The sequence below is a fragment of the Phacochoerus africanus genome, chromosome 11, assembly GCF_016906955.1.
Source record: "Phacochoerus africanus isolate WHEZ1 chromosome 11, ROS_Pafr_v1, whole genome shotgun sequence".
Lineage (NCBI taxonomy): Eukaryota > Metazoa > Chordata > Mammalia > Artiodactyla > Suidae > Phacochoerus > Phacochoerus africanus.
In genome coordinates this window covers 12,591,717-12,605,971 of record NC_062554.1, presented here as the reverse complement: position 1 = coordinate 12,605,971, position 14,255 = coordinate 12,591,717, and the positions used below count along the sequence as shown (strand labels likewise).

At 38.7% G+C, this 14,255-nt stretch overlaps 1 protein-coding gene and 1 pseudogene across 3 annotated transcripts in view; both read left to right on the top strand.

Annotated features, from left to right (window-relative positions):
* NARS2 (asparaginyl-tRNA synthetase 2, mitochondrial) overlaps positions 1-14,255 on the top strand; it is a 143,790-nt gene that overhangs the window by 59,927 nt on the left and 69,608 nt on the right. The window lies entirely within an intron of this gene.
* LOC125110718 (40S ribosomal protein S15a-like) lies at positions 9,467-9,955 on the top strand (annotated as a pseudogene).

Sequence of the window (14,255 nt, the reverse complement as noted above, 5' to 3'; positions counted from 1 at the left end):
AAGTAGGGCAGTCATTCTGAAAGAATTAGATGTGTCCTAAATTGCAAAACCTAACACTTTTTTTTTTTTTAGGGCGCAATACTTTTACTTATTTTTATTTTTTTTTTAATTTTTTATTACACAAATGAATTTATCACATCTGTAGTTGTATAATGATCATAACAATCTGATTTCACAGGATTTCCATCCCACAGCCCAGGCACATCCCCCCACCCCCTAAAACTGTCTCCTTCAGAGACCATAAGTTTTTCAATGTCTGTGAGTCAGCGTCTGTTCTGCAAAGAAGTTCAGTCTGTCCTTTTTTCAGATTCCACATGTCAGTGAAAGCATTGGATGTTGGTGTCTCATTGTATGGCTGACTTCACTTAGCATGATAGTTTCTAGGCCCATCCATGTTGCAGAAAATGCTGGTATTTCGTTCTTTTAAATGGCTGAGTAATATTCCATTGTGTATATGTACCACATCTTCCTGATCCACTCCTCTGTTGATGGACATTGAGGTTGTTTCCATGTCTTGGCTATTGTAAATAGTGCTGCAATGAACATTGGAGTACATGTGTCTTTGCGAGTCGTGGTTTTCTCTGGATAGATGCCCAGGAGTGGGATCGCTGGATCAAATGGTAATTCTATGTTTAGTTTTCTGAGGAATCTCCATACTGCTTTCCACAGTGGTTGCACCAATTTACAATCCCACCAACAGTGTACTAGGGTTCCTTTTTCTCCACACCCTCTCCAGCACTTGTTTGTAGACTTTTGGATGATGGCCATTCTGGCTGGTGTAAGGTGGTACCTCATCGTGGTTTTGATTTGCATCTCTCTAATAATGAGTGATGTTGAACATCTTTTCATGTGTTTCTTGGCCATCTGTATATCTTCTTTGGAGACTTGTCTGTTTAGATCTTCTGCCCATTTTTGGATGGGGTTTTTTGTTTTTTGGTATGGAGCTGCAGAAGGTGTTTATAAATTTTGGAGATTAATCCCTTGTCAGTCGATTCACTTGGAAAGATTTTCTCCCATTCTGTGGTTTGTCTTTTTGTGTTGTTTAGGGTTTCCTTTGCTGTGCAGAAACTTTGTAGTTTGATTAGGTCCCATGTGTTTATTTTTCTTTTTGTTGTCAATACTCTGATAGGTGGATCTGAGAAGATGTTGCTGTCGTTTATGTCAGAGAGTGTTTGGCCTATGTTTTCCTCTAGTAGTTTTATAGTGTCTGGCCTTATATCTAGGTCTTTAATCCGTTTTGAGTTTATTTTTGTGTATGGTGTTAGGGAGTGTTCTAATTTCATTCTTTTCCATGTGGCTGTCCAGTTTTCCCAGCACCACTTATCGAACAATCTGTCCTTTCTCCATTGTATATTCTTGCCTCCTTTGTCATAGATTAGTTGGCTGTAGGTGCGTGGGTTTAATTCTGGGCTTTCTATCCTGTTCCACTGATCTATATTTCTCATGGTACTGCATGCCAGTACCATGCAGTTTTGATGATTTTTGCTTTGTAGTATAGTCTGAAGTCCAGGAGCCTGATTCCTCCAGCTCCATTTTTCTTTTTCAGGATGTCTTTGGCTATTCTGGGTCTTTTGTGCTTCCAAACAAATTTTAAAATATTTTGTTCGAGTTCTGCGAAAAATGTCCTTGGTAATTTGATAGGGATTGCATTGAATCTGTAGATTGTCTTGGGTAATATAGTCATTTTGATAATATTAACTCTCCCAATCCACGAGCATGGTATATCTTTCCATCTATTTGTGTCATCTTTGATGTCTTTCATCAGTGGCTTGTAGTTTTCAGAGTACAGGTCTTTTGTTCCTTTAGGTAGGTTTACTCCTAGGTATTTTATTCTTTTGGATGCGATGGTAAACAGTATTGCTTCCCTAATTTCCTTTTCTGCTCTTTCATTGTTAGTATATAGAAATGCCGTCAATTTCTGTGTATTGATTTTGTATCCTGTGACTTTGCCGAATTCGTGGATGAGCTCTAACAGTTTTCTGGTAGAGTCTTTAGGATTCTCTAGGTATAGTATCATGTCATCTGCAAATAGGGGTAGTTTTACTTCTTCCTTTCCAATTTGGATTCCTTTTATTTCTTTTACTTCTCTGATTGCTGTGGCTAGGACTTCCAGAACTATGTTGAAGAGCAGTGGTGAGAACATCCTTGTCTTGTTCCTGATCTCAGTGGGAATTCTTTCAGCTTTTCACCATTGAGAATGATGTTCGCTGTGGGTTTGTTGTATATGGCCTTTATCATGTTGACGTAGGTTCCCGTTATGCCCATTTTCTAAAGGGTTTTTATCAGAAATGGGTGTTGAATTTTGTCAAAGGCTTTTTCCGCGTCTATTGAGAGGATTATATGGTTTTTATTCTTCAGTTTGTTAATGTGGTGTATCACACTGATGGATTTGCAGATATTGAAGAACCCTTGTGTCCCTGGGATAAATCCCACTTGATCATGGTGTACAGTCCTTTTAATGTATTGTTGGATGCAGTTTGTTAGTATTTTGTTGAGGATTTTTGCATCGATGTTCATCAGTGAAATTGGCCTGTAGTTTTCTTTTTTTGTGGAATCTTTTTCTGGTTTTGGTACCAGGGTGATGGTGGGTGGCCTCATAGAATGAGTTTGGGAGTATCCCTTCCTCTGCAATTTTTTGAAATAGTTTCAGAAGGAGAGGTGTTAGCTCTTCTCTAAATGTTTGATAGAATTCACCTGCATCCTGGACTTTTGTTTATTGGAAGTTTTTAAATCACAGTTTCAATTTCAGTTCTTGTGATGGGTCCATTCATCTTTTCTATTTCATCTTGGTTTAGTCTAGGAAGATTGTACTTTTCTAAGAATTTGTTCATTTCTTCTAGGTTTTCCATTTTATTGGCATCTAGTTGCATGTGGTAGTAGTCTCTTGTGATCCTTTGTATGTCTGTGATGTCCGTTGTTACTTCTCCTTTTTCATTTCTAATTTTATTGATTTGTGTCCTCTCTCTTTTTTGCTTGATAAGTCTGGCTAGGGGTATATCGATTTTTGCCGATCTTTTCGAAGAACCAGCTTTTCGTTTCACTGATCTTTTCTGTGGTTTTCTTTGCTTCTATTTCATTGATTTCTGCTCTGAGCTTTATGATTTCTTTCCTTCTACTAGCTTCAGGTCTTGTCTGTTCTTCTCGCTCGAGCTGCTTTAGATGTAAAGTTAGCTTGTTTATGTGAGCTTTTTCTTCTTTCCTGAGGTGGGCTTGTATTGCTATAAACTTTCCTCTTAGAATGGGTTTTGCTGCATCCATAGGTTTTGGGGTGTGGTGTCTTTGTTGTCATTTGCTTCTAGGTATTTTTTAATTTCCTCTTTGATTTCTTCAGTGATCCATTGGTTGTTTAGTAGCATGCTGTTTAGTCTCCACGTGTTTGTGTCTTTTGCAGTTTTTTTCCTTGTTGTTGCTGTCCAGTTGTATGGCGTTGTGGTCGGACAAGATGCTTGGTGTGACTGCAATTTTCTTAAAGTTACCGAGGTTGGATTTGTAGCCCAGGGTGTGGTCAGTCTTAGAGAATGTTCCATGTGCACTTGAGAAGAGTGTGTATTCTGTTGCTTTTGGATGAATTGTCCTATAAATATCTATTAAGTCCATCTGGTTTAATGCTTCATTCAGGGCCTGCGTTTCCTTGTTGATTTTCTGTCTGGTTGATCTGTCCATTGCTGTAAGTGGGGTGTTAAAGTCCTCCCCTATCCTTGTGGTATTGTTAATTTGTCCTTTTAAGGTTGTAAGCAGTTGCCTTATATATGTGGTGAACCTGTGTTGCGTGCGTAGATATTTAAAATTGTTATATCCTCTTCTTGGATTGATCCTTTGATCATTATGTCAGTGCCCTTCTTTGTCCTTAAAGTATTCCTCATTTTAAAGTCTATTTTGTCTGATATGAGTATTGCTACTCCAGCTTTCTTTTGATCCTCGTTTGCATGAAATATTTTCTTCCATCCTCTCACTTTCAATTTGTATGTGTCCCTAGAAGTGAAGTGGGTCTCTTGAAAACAGCATATATATGGGTCTTGTTTTTGTATCCATTCAGCCAGTCTATGTCTTTTGGTTGGGGCGTTTAGTCCATTAACATTTAAGGGTAATTATTGATATGTATGTTCTTATTGCCATTTTATTAATTACTTTGGATTTGTTTTTGCTGCTCTTTCTTCTTTCCTTCTTCTCTTATTCTTTTCTGCCTATAGAAGTTCCTTTAGTATTTGTTGTAAGGATGGTTTAGTGTTGCTGAATTCTCTCAGCTTTTGCTTATCTGTGAAGGTTTTGATTTCTCCTTCAAATCTGAATGAGAGCCTTGCTGGGTAGAGTAATTTTGTTCGGACGTTTTTTCCTTTCATCACGTTAAGTATATCATACCACTCGCTTCTGGCCTGCAGAGTTTCTGTTGAAAAATCTGCTGATAACCTTATTGGGGTTCCCTTGTGTGTTACTTGTTTCTTTTCCCTAGCTGCTTTCAAGATTTTCTCTTTGTCTTTAATTTTGGTCAGTTTGATTAGTATGTGTCTCGGGGTGTTCCTCCCTGGGTTTATTTTATATGGTACTCGTTGTGCTTCCTGGATTTGAGTGGGTGATTCCTTCCCCATGTTAGGGAAGTTTTCGGCTATTATCTCTTGGAATATTTTTTCTATACCCTTCTCTCTCTCTTCTCCTTCTGGCACCCCTATAATACGGATGTTGCTGTGTTTAACATCGTCCCAGAGTTCTCTGAGACTCTCTTCATTTGTTTTCAGTCTTTTTTCTCTTTTCTGTTCCACATCCATAATTTCCACTAATCTGTCCTCCATCTCGCTTATTCATTCTTCCGCCTCCTGTATTCTGCTGTTGGTTGCTTCTAGTGAATTTTTTATTTCAGTTATTGTATTTTGCATCTCTTCTTGTTTAAGTTTTATATCGTGTATCTCTTTGGTCAGTGTTTCCTGTCAGTTATCCATCTTTGCCTCCAGTTTATTTCCAATGTCTTGCATCATCTTCAGCATCAACAGTCTAAAATCTTTTTCCCGGAGGCTGAGATCTCCTCATGGCTTAGCTGTTTTTCTGGGGTTTTTCCTTTCTCCTTCATCCGAGTTATAGTCCTCTGTCTTTTCATTTTTATAGGTTTTTGGTGTGGTGACCTTTTTACAGATGATAGAGTTGTAGCCTCTCTTCCTTCTGGTGTCTGCCCCTCTTGTGGCTGAAGTCAGTGTGGGGGCTTGCTGTAGGCTTCCTGATGGGAGGGACTGATGCCTGCCCCCTGGTAGGAGGAGCCGATTCCTATCCCCCTGGTGGGTGGGGCTTAGTCTCTGGATGGGATTAGAGGCAGCTGTGTGCCTGGGGGGTCTTTAGGTAGCCTGTTTACTGAGGGGCGGGGCTGTGATCCCACCTGGGTTGTTGTTTGCCCTGGGGCTTCTCAGCAGCTGACTGACAGGTGGGGCCAGATTTTCCCAAAATGGCCACCTCCAGAGAAAGGCAGCTGCTGAATATTCCCGAGAGCTTTTCTTTCAGTGTCCTTCCCTCACAACAAGCCACGTTCACCCCTGTTTTCCCAGGATGTCCTCCAAGAACTGCAGTCAGGTTTGACCCAGATTTCCGTGGAGACTTTGCTTTGCCCTGGGACCCAGTGCACGTGAAAGTCTGTGTGTGCCTTTTAAGAATGGGGTCTCTGTTTCCCCCAGTCCCGTGGAGCTCCTGCGCATAAGCCCCACTGGCCTTCAGTGCCAGATGCTCCAGGGGCTCTTTCTCCCAGTGCCAGATTCCCACATGCGAGAGTTTGGTGTGGGGCTCAGAACTCTCACTCCTGTAGGTGAGTCTCTGTGAACCAGTTAGTTTCCAGTATGTGGAGCTTCCCACCTGGGAGGTATGGGATTGTTTATATCATGAAATCACCCCTCCTGCCTCTTGATGTGGCCTCTTCTTTTTCTTCTGGAGTAAGGTATCTTTTTTAAGGTTTCCAGTCCATTTGGGTGGGGATTGCTCAGCTTTTAGTTGTGAATGTTGTTGTTTTTAGGAGAGAAGTTGAGCTCCAGTCCTTCTATTCTGCCATCTTAATCCTGTCTCTAAAACCTAACGCTTAAAAAATGTCATATAATAAAATTTTCCGTATTTTTGGTCAGTTAAAGTCAGAATTGGAAGAATGCTCAGCCTAATGTATTTTAAGGAATTTTTGATTATCATTGTTTTTCTTTATTTGCTGGTTTTTTTTTTCTTTTTTATGTTTTGTTACAGGTGTTTTCTTCCTTATTATGATTTTTTTTTACTAAGTTATGGAGTCACGCATATTTCAGGATAAAACTGATGTTTTCCTTTTGAACATTGCTGTTAGAAGTTTATATTAGTACAGCCTCTCGAGAGAAATACTTTGGCACCCAGAGTTTTGTTTCTAGGAGTATTCCTTAAGGAAATAATCTGACAGCTCTATAAAAATGTGTTAATGGAGTTCTCATCGTGGCTCAGCAGAAATGAATCTGACTAGCATCTGTGAGGATGCAGGTTTGATCCCTAGCCTCACTCAGTGGATTAAGGATCCTGTGTTGCTGTGAGGTGTGGTGTAGGTTGCAGACACTGCTCAGACCCCGCGTTGCTGTGGCTGTGGTGTAGGGCTGCAGCTACAGGTCCGGTTGGATCCCTAGCCTGGGAACCTCCATATGCCACAGTTGCGGTCCTAAAAAAAAAAAAAAAAGATAATGTTGAAATCAACTTTATTTATAGTAATGAAAAATTACTAACACTCTAAGTATTTATTTCAGAAGATTGTTAACCACCAATATACCAGGGAAATATTCATCACCATTTACCATCTTGGAATAATGGACTTTATTTTTAATAAATATTTTTAAGCCATCTTATGAATTATTTGCAGAAGTAAAAATAAAAAATCGGGAGTTCCCGTCATGGCGCAGTGGTTAACGAATCTGACTAGGAGCCATGAGATTGCGGGTTTGGTCCCTGCCCTTGCTCAGTGGGTTAACGATCCGGCGTTGCCGTGAGCTGTGGTGTAGGTTGCAGGCGCGGCTTGGATCCCGCGTTGCTGTGGCTCTGGTGTAGGCCGGTGGCTACAGCTCCGATTGGACCCCTAGCCTGGGAACCTCCATATGCCGCGGGAGCGGCCCAAGAAATAGCAAAAAGCCAAAAAAAGTAAAAAATAAAAAAATAAAATAAAAAATCGTGAAAATTATTAGAATTTTAATAAGTATCTTAACATAGCAAACCCAAATTTTTAAGAACTGCTTTATTGAGAGATAATTTACTTACCATAAAACTCACCATTTTAAAGCGCACCATTTAGGGGATCCCTTTGTGGCTCAGCAGTTAACGAACTCAACTAGGATCCATGAGGATGTGGGTTTGATCCTTGGCCTTGCTCATTGGGTTAAGGATCTGTTGTTGCTGTTGCTGTGGTGTAGGCTGGCAGCCATAGCTCCAATTTGACCCCTAGCCTGGAAACTTCCATATGCCTCAGGTGCAGCCCTAAAAAGCGAAAAATAAAAAATGTTAAAAATAAAGTGTATCATTTAGTGGATTTTAGTATATTTTCATTTTTTTTGAGTATCACCATAATCTAAGAATATTATATCACCCACAAAGAAATTTTTTCTGAGTTCCCATTGTGGCTCAGCAGGTTAAGAACCTCACTAGTATCCATGAGGATGAGAGTTTGATTCCTGGCCTTGCTCAGTGTGTTAAAGGATCCATTGTTGCTGTGAGCTGTGGTGTAGGTCACAGATTTGGCTCGGATCTGATCTTGCTGTGGCTGTGGTGTAGGCCGGCAGCTGCAGCTCCAATTGGACCCCTCGTCTGAGAACTTCCATAATGCCCTAAAAAGAAGAAAAAGAGAAGAAACTTTTTCCCATTAGCAGTCACTCCCCATCCTTCCTCCCACCCTAGGTACCCACTGATCAATCTACTTTATATTTCTATGTATTTTCCCATTCTGGCTATTTCATATAAATGGAATCTCACAGTGTATAGCATTTTGCGGCTGGTTTATTTCGCTTTGCATAATATTTTCCATGTCCATCCATGTCATAGCACATATCAGTACTACATTTTTATTGCCGAGTAACAGTCGATTATATGAGTATGCCGCACTTGTTTATCCATTCACCAGGTAGTGGCAATTTGGGTTGTTTTTACTTTGGGGCTACTATGTATAGTATTCCTGTGAGTGTTTGAATAGCAGTATTTGTGCTTGGTTGGGTACTTAGCAGTGGAATTGACGGGTTATATGATAAGTTTAGCTGTGTGAGGAACTATTTTCCACGGTGGCTGCACCAAGTTTACAATCCCATCAGCGATGTACCAAGGTCCCAATTTCTCTACCTCCTTACCAATATTTACTGTTCTGTCCTTTTTATTGTGCCATTTTACTGAGTGTGAAGTGGCATCACTATGATCATAAATCATGGTTTTCAGTTGCATTTCCCTGATGACTAATGTTGAGCATCTTTTCATGCGGCCATTTGCCATTTGAATATCTTTTGTAGAGAAATGTTTATTTAATTCCTTGGTTCAAGTTTTTAGTGGGGTTATTTGTCTTGTTATTATTTAGTTATGAGTTCTTTATATATGCTGGATATAAGTCCCTAGTCAGATATACTACTTTTTTCTCATTCTGTGGGTTTTTTCATTTTCTTAATGATGTTGGCAAACCCAAATTTTTATTTTTACTTTTGAAAAAAAAGTACCCCAAATAAACACAGCTCTTTGATTATAGCTGTGTATCATCTATCACACATGAACCTAAAATAAGTATATTCTAAATTCAGATTCAGATTTCAAATACATCTTCAATTAGTCCTCACTTGTTATTCTGGTCCTTGCAGTCACATTATCAGAACTAACTTTAACAACTCTTAATTTTGTTGAAGAGAAGATGACCATCTTTTTTGCTCCACAGTTGCAAAACATTGTTTTTTTTAAAATTATAGACACAACTTAGAATGATCAAAACAATGAGTTTTTCACATCTACATGTTATTTTTTCCTGCCACACACCTTTGTGTACACACACTCACCTTCACCATTTGCCCACTTAGTAGTCATACCAAGTAAATTTTGATGCACAAATATCATAAACAATGAAAGAATATTGTCACACAAGAAAGAAACAAAAGGGATCCAAATTAGGAAGGAGTAAAACTGTCATTGTTTGCAGATGACATGATACTATATGTAGGAAATCCTAAATATGCCACCAAAAATCTGTTAGAACTAATCAATGAATTCATTAGAGTTGTAGGATATGAAATTAATATATAGAAATCTGTTATGTTTCTGTATGCTAACAAACTCTCAGAAAGGAAATTAAGGAAATAATCCCATTTACAGTCACTTCAAAAAGAATAAAATACCTCGGAGTAAATCAAACTAAAGAGGTAAAAAACCTAAACTCACAAAACCATGAGACACTGAAAGAAATTGAAGAGGACACAAACAGATGGAAAGATACAGGTTGGAAGAAAAGTTAATTACATAATTCCGTGCGCCTGCCCCTCCCTTCCTCTTTCCGCCATCTTTCCGTGCCGCCACAATGGTGCGCATGAACGTCCTGGCCGATGCCCTCAAGAGCATCAACACTGCCGAAAAGAGAGGCAAACGCCAGGTTCTTATTAGGCCGTGCTCCAAAGTCATCGTCAGGTTTCTAACTGTGATGATGAAGCATGGTTACATTGGCGAATTTGAAATCATCGACGATCATAGAGCTGGGAAAATTGCTGTGAACCTCACAGGCAGGCTAAATAAGTGTGGAGTTATCAGTCCAAGGTTTGATGTGCAACTCAAAGATCTAGAAAAATGGCAGAATAACCAACCTGCTCCCATCCCGCCAGTTTGGGTTCATTGTACTTACAACCTCAGCTGGCATCATGGACCATGAAGAAGCAAGACGAAAACACACAGGAGGGAAAATCCTTGGATTCTTTTTCTAGGGATGTAATACATATGTGCAAATAAAATGGCTCAGTGGAAAAAAAAAAAAAAAGTTAATTACTATTAAAATGACCATAGGCTACCCAAGGTAGTCTACAAATCCAATGCAATTCCTGTCAAATTACTAATGGTATTTTTCACAGAACTCTAATAAGTAATTCTTAGATTTGTATAGAAACAAAAGACCCTAAATTGCCAAAACAGTCTTGAGAAAGAAGAGCAAAGCTGGAGGTATCACACGCACTGATTTCAAACTATATTATAAAGATACAGTGATCAAAATCATATGAAACGGGCATAAAATCAGACACATGGATCAATGGAACAGAATAGAGAACCCAGAAATGAACCTACATTTACATGGTCAGTTAATCTGTGACAAAGGAGACAAGAATATGCACTGAGGAAAAGACAGCTCTTCAGTAAAGGCTGTTGGAAAAGCTGGACTTCTTTTTTATACCATACCTGAAAACAAATTCAAAATGGATTAAAGTCTTAAATGTAAGACCTGAAGCCATAAAACTTCCAGGAGAAATTGGCATTTGATCTTGGTCTTAGCAATATTTTTTTTGGTTATGTCTCCTCGGGCAAGGGCAAAAAAAAAAGGGGGGGGGGGACTACATCAAACTAAAAAGCTTTTGCACAGTGAAGGAAACCATCAATAAAACAAAAAAGGCTGCCTACTGGTGAGATAAGATATTTGTAAACAATATATCTAATAAGGAGTTAATGTCCAAAATATTTCAAGAACTCATGCAACTCAACCAAAAAAAACCCGATTTTTAAAATAAGGAGAAAACCTGAATAGACATTTTTCCAAAGAAGACACACAGATGGCCAGCAGGTACACGAAGAGATGCTCAACATCACTATTATCAGGGAAATGTAAATCAAAACCACAATGAAACATCACCTCATACCTGTTGAAATGGCTGTTATCAAAATGACGGAAAATAACAAGTGCTGGCAAGAATGTGGAGAAGAGGGAACCCTCATTATCAGGGAATGTAAATTGGTGTAGCCACTATGGAAAAAAATACGGAGACTCCTCAAAATATTAAAAATAGGACTACTATATGATCCAGCAATTTCGCTTCTAGGTATTTTTCCAAAGAAAATAAGTATGCAGCCCTGTGTTCATTGCAGCATTATTTACAGAAGCCAAGATACAGAAGCACCCTAAGTGTCCTCAATAGATGAATGGATAAAGGAGATGTGGTATGATATACAGTGGAATATTACTCAGCCATTAAAAAGAGTGACGTCCTGGAGTTCCCTGGTGACCTGGCAGTTAGGGACTCAGTATTGTCACTGCTGTGGTAAAGGTTTGGTCTCAGGCCGGGGAACTTTTGCATGTCCCAGGTACAGCCAAATGAATAAATAAATAATGAAGTCTTTATTTGTCCCATTTGCAACAACACGAATGGACCTACAGGGTATATACTGAGTGAAATAAGTTGGAGAAAGACAAATACCATGTAATTTACTTACATGTGGAATCTACAAAACAATACAAATGAACAAACATAACTAAACATAAACAGAGTCATAGATACAGAGAACAAAGAGGTGGTTCCCAGAGGTGAGGGGCCAGGGAAATAAGTGAAATAGGTAAAAGGGACATTAAGAGATAGAAGCTTCCACTTAACGAAGTAGATAAGTCACAGGGATAAAACGTACAGAGTGGGGAATGTTATCAGTAGTAATGTAGTATCATTGTGTGGTGACGGATCGTAACTAGGCCTAGCATGGTGATCATTTTGTAACGTATAGAATATACCAAGTCACTGCATCGTGTGCTTGGAACACAGATAGTGCTGTAGGTCAGTTGTATTTCGAATGAACTCTTGGAAAAAGAGAACAGATTTGTGGTTACCAGAGGCAAGGGGTGAGGGGAAAAGGAATTAGCTGGAGGTGATTAAAAGGTATTAATTTCCAGTCATATGATAAGTACTAGGGATATAATGTACAATATGGTTAATGTGATTGATACTGCTCTATGTTACATATGAAGTTTGTCAAGAGAGTATATCCTCAGAGTTCCCATCATGAGGAAGAAAATTTTTTCTTTTATTTTGTATCTATATAAGATGATGGATATTCACTAAACCTGTTGTAATCATATCATGACGTATTTAAGTCAGATCGTTATAAGATGCCTATACAGTGATATATATGTCAATTATATCTCAATAAAATGGAAGAAAAAATTTTAATACATATATTTAAATTTTTTTAAAGATAGAATATTGTCATGTATCCTTTTAGCTGAATAATATAGTCCAAGTTCTTACTGTAGAATTATTGTATGGCGAAGTCCTTGACTGGTTGAATGATAATATCATATTTCCTTTTTGCCTTTAGAAATGCATTATTATTACTTTACCAGTTCTTAAGTTTGAGAAAATTGATTTAGGATATTGTTATATGATGGCTCATAGTCAGATTTCACTTATACAACCAATTTCACCATCATCGTTAGAGATTAGATTGTTACTGTCTGTCTTTGTGCATTCATTTCCTGGTTCGTTTAATATTTATAAAGAATCTTTATCATTTTTCTTCTGTTTGTCATTTTGAGTAAGAAATAAAAGATCTCAGTTCTCAACTGTGTTCACAGATATGACTGCAACAGTAGTGTCTCCAGGCTTTTGTAATACCTTCTTGAAAGATGACACCATAGTTTATGTACCACAGGAAGAAAACTAAAGATGAAGGCATTTATCTCACTGTGCATTTCTCTCTTATCTGCTGTGCATCGTCTTCTACTGTTCTTATAACATGTTACACTTTTAACTTAAGAATAATTGGTGAGGAATGATGAAATAATTTCTAGGATATTGAGATAGCAAGAGTTTCAATATATGGGAAAGATAAGATCATTAAAACCCCATATGTTTCTTAGATTCATTAAAGAATTCAGTGAGTTTTATTCTGTTAGAAAAAAAAATAGTAAACATTTTTCTGTCTCTTGGATGACATCTATAATAGCTTGAATTGTGTCTCCCCAAAAGACAAGTACTGTGAATGTAACCTTATTTGGAAATGAGGTTGTTGCAGATGTGATCAAATTAAAATACTGGATTATGGTGAGCCCTAAATCCGATGACTAGTATCTTGATAAGAGAGGGGAGAAGGAGCTTTGGATACAGAGACACAGAGAGGATGTGCACAGTGGGAGGACGGCCCTGTGGAGGCCAAGCCAGATGCAGAAGTGATGCTGAGGAGTGCTAAAGATTGCTGGGAGCCACCAGAAACTCGGAAGAGGCAAGGAGGGCTTCTTCCCTAGAACCTTCAGAGGGAGCATGGCGCTGCCCACACCTCAATTTCAGACTTCTAGCCTCCTTAAAGAACAAATTTCTGTTGTTTTAAGCCTCCCAGTTTGCAGTGAGTTGTGATGGCCACTTTAGGAAACTAATACAACCTCTAAGAAAGTATAAAAGTCGTGAAATACTACTCATTGAGAAATAGCTAGAATTGCTCAACAGAGAAAGTAGAAAGTTAAAACTGGGCATAATGGACCTTGGCAGTAAACTGAGATTTAAATTAATTACAGTTTGTCTAAACAATGGGTTACTGTAGAGCCATTAAAATTGATAATAGGAGTTCCCATGGTGGCGCAGTGGTTAACGAATCCGACCAGGAACCATGAGGTTGCGGGTTCGGTCCCTGCCCCTTCTCAGTGGGTTAACGATCCGGCGGTTGCCGTGAGCTATGGTGTAGGTTGCAGACGCGGCTCGGATCCTGCGTTGCTGTGGCTCTGGCGTAGGCCAGTGGCTACAGCTCCGATTCGACCCCTAGCCTGGGAACCTCCATATGCCTCAGGAGCGGCCCAAAGAAATAGCAAAAAGACAAAAAAATTTTTTTAAATAAATAAATAAAATTGATAATAAAGCTTTCCAAATGTTGTTAAAAGAAAAAAAAAAAAGCAGTGATCATGAAACAGGTCCTAGACTAGGATTACAGTTGTCTTCAGTGTGTGTGTGTGTGTGTGTGGGAGAAGTCTGGGAAATGTGCAGCAGTAGTCATCTTGTAAGCAGTGGCTGTCTCTGCTCAATTTTATTTTCTTAAAACCTGTGTTTTTTTCACATTTGAAAAAATAGTGTTTATTACTTTTAGAGTGAGAAAAATTAGCTATTTCCATTTTGCGGGAGAAAAGAGCTTGAATTTTGAGTTGATTTTGTTTCACTTTGATTAATTGATTGCTTTGTGATTGAACTCATTCCCTTGGGTTATCTCATCAGTTCAGATGAGCTCAGAGCCATGAAACATTCATACACAGGATGTGCTCATCCTGTTAAGTAGCTGGGGTAAGAATGTCAAAACGTGAATGTGATTTAAACTGGAGG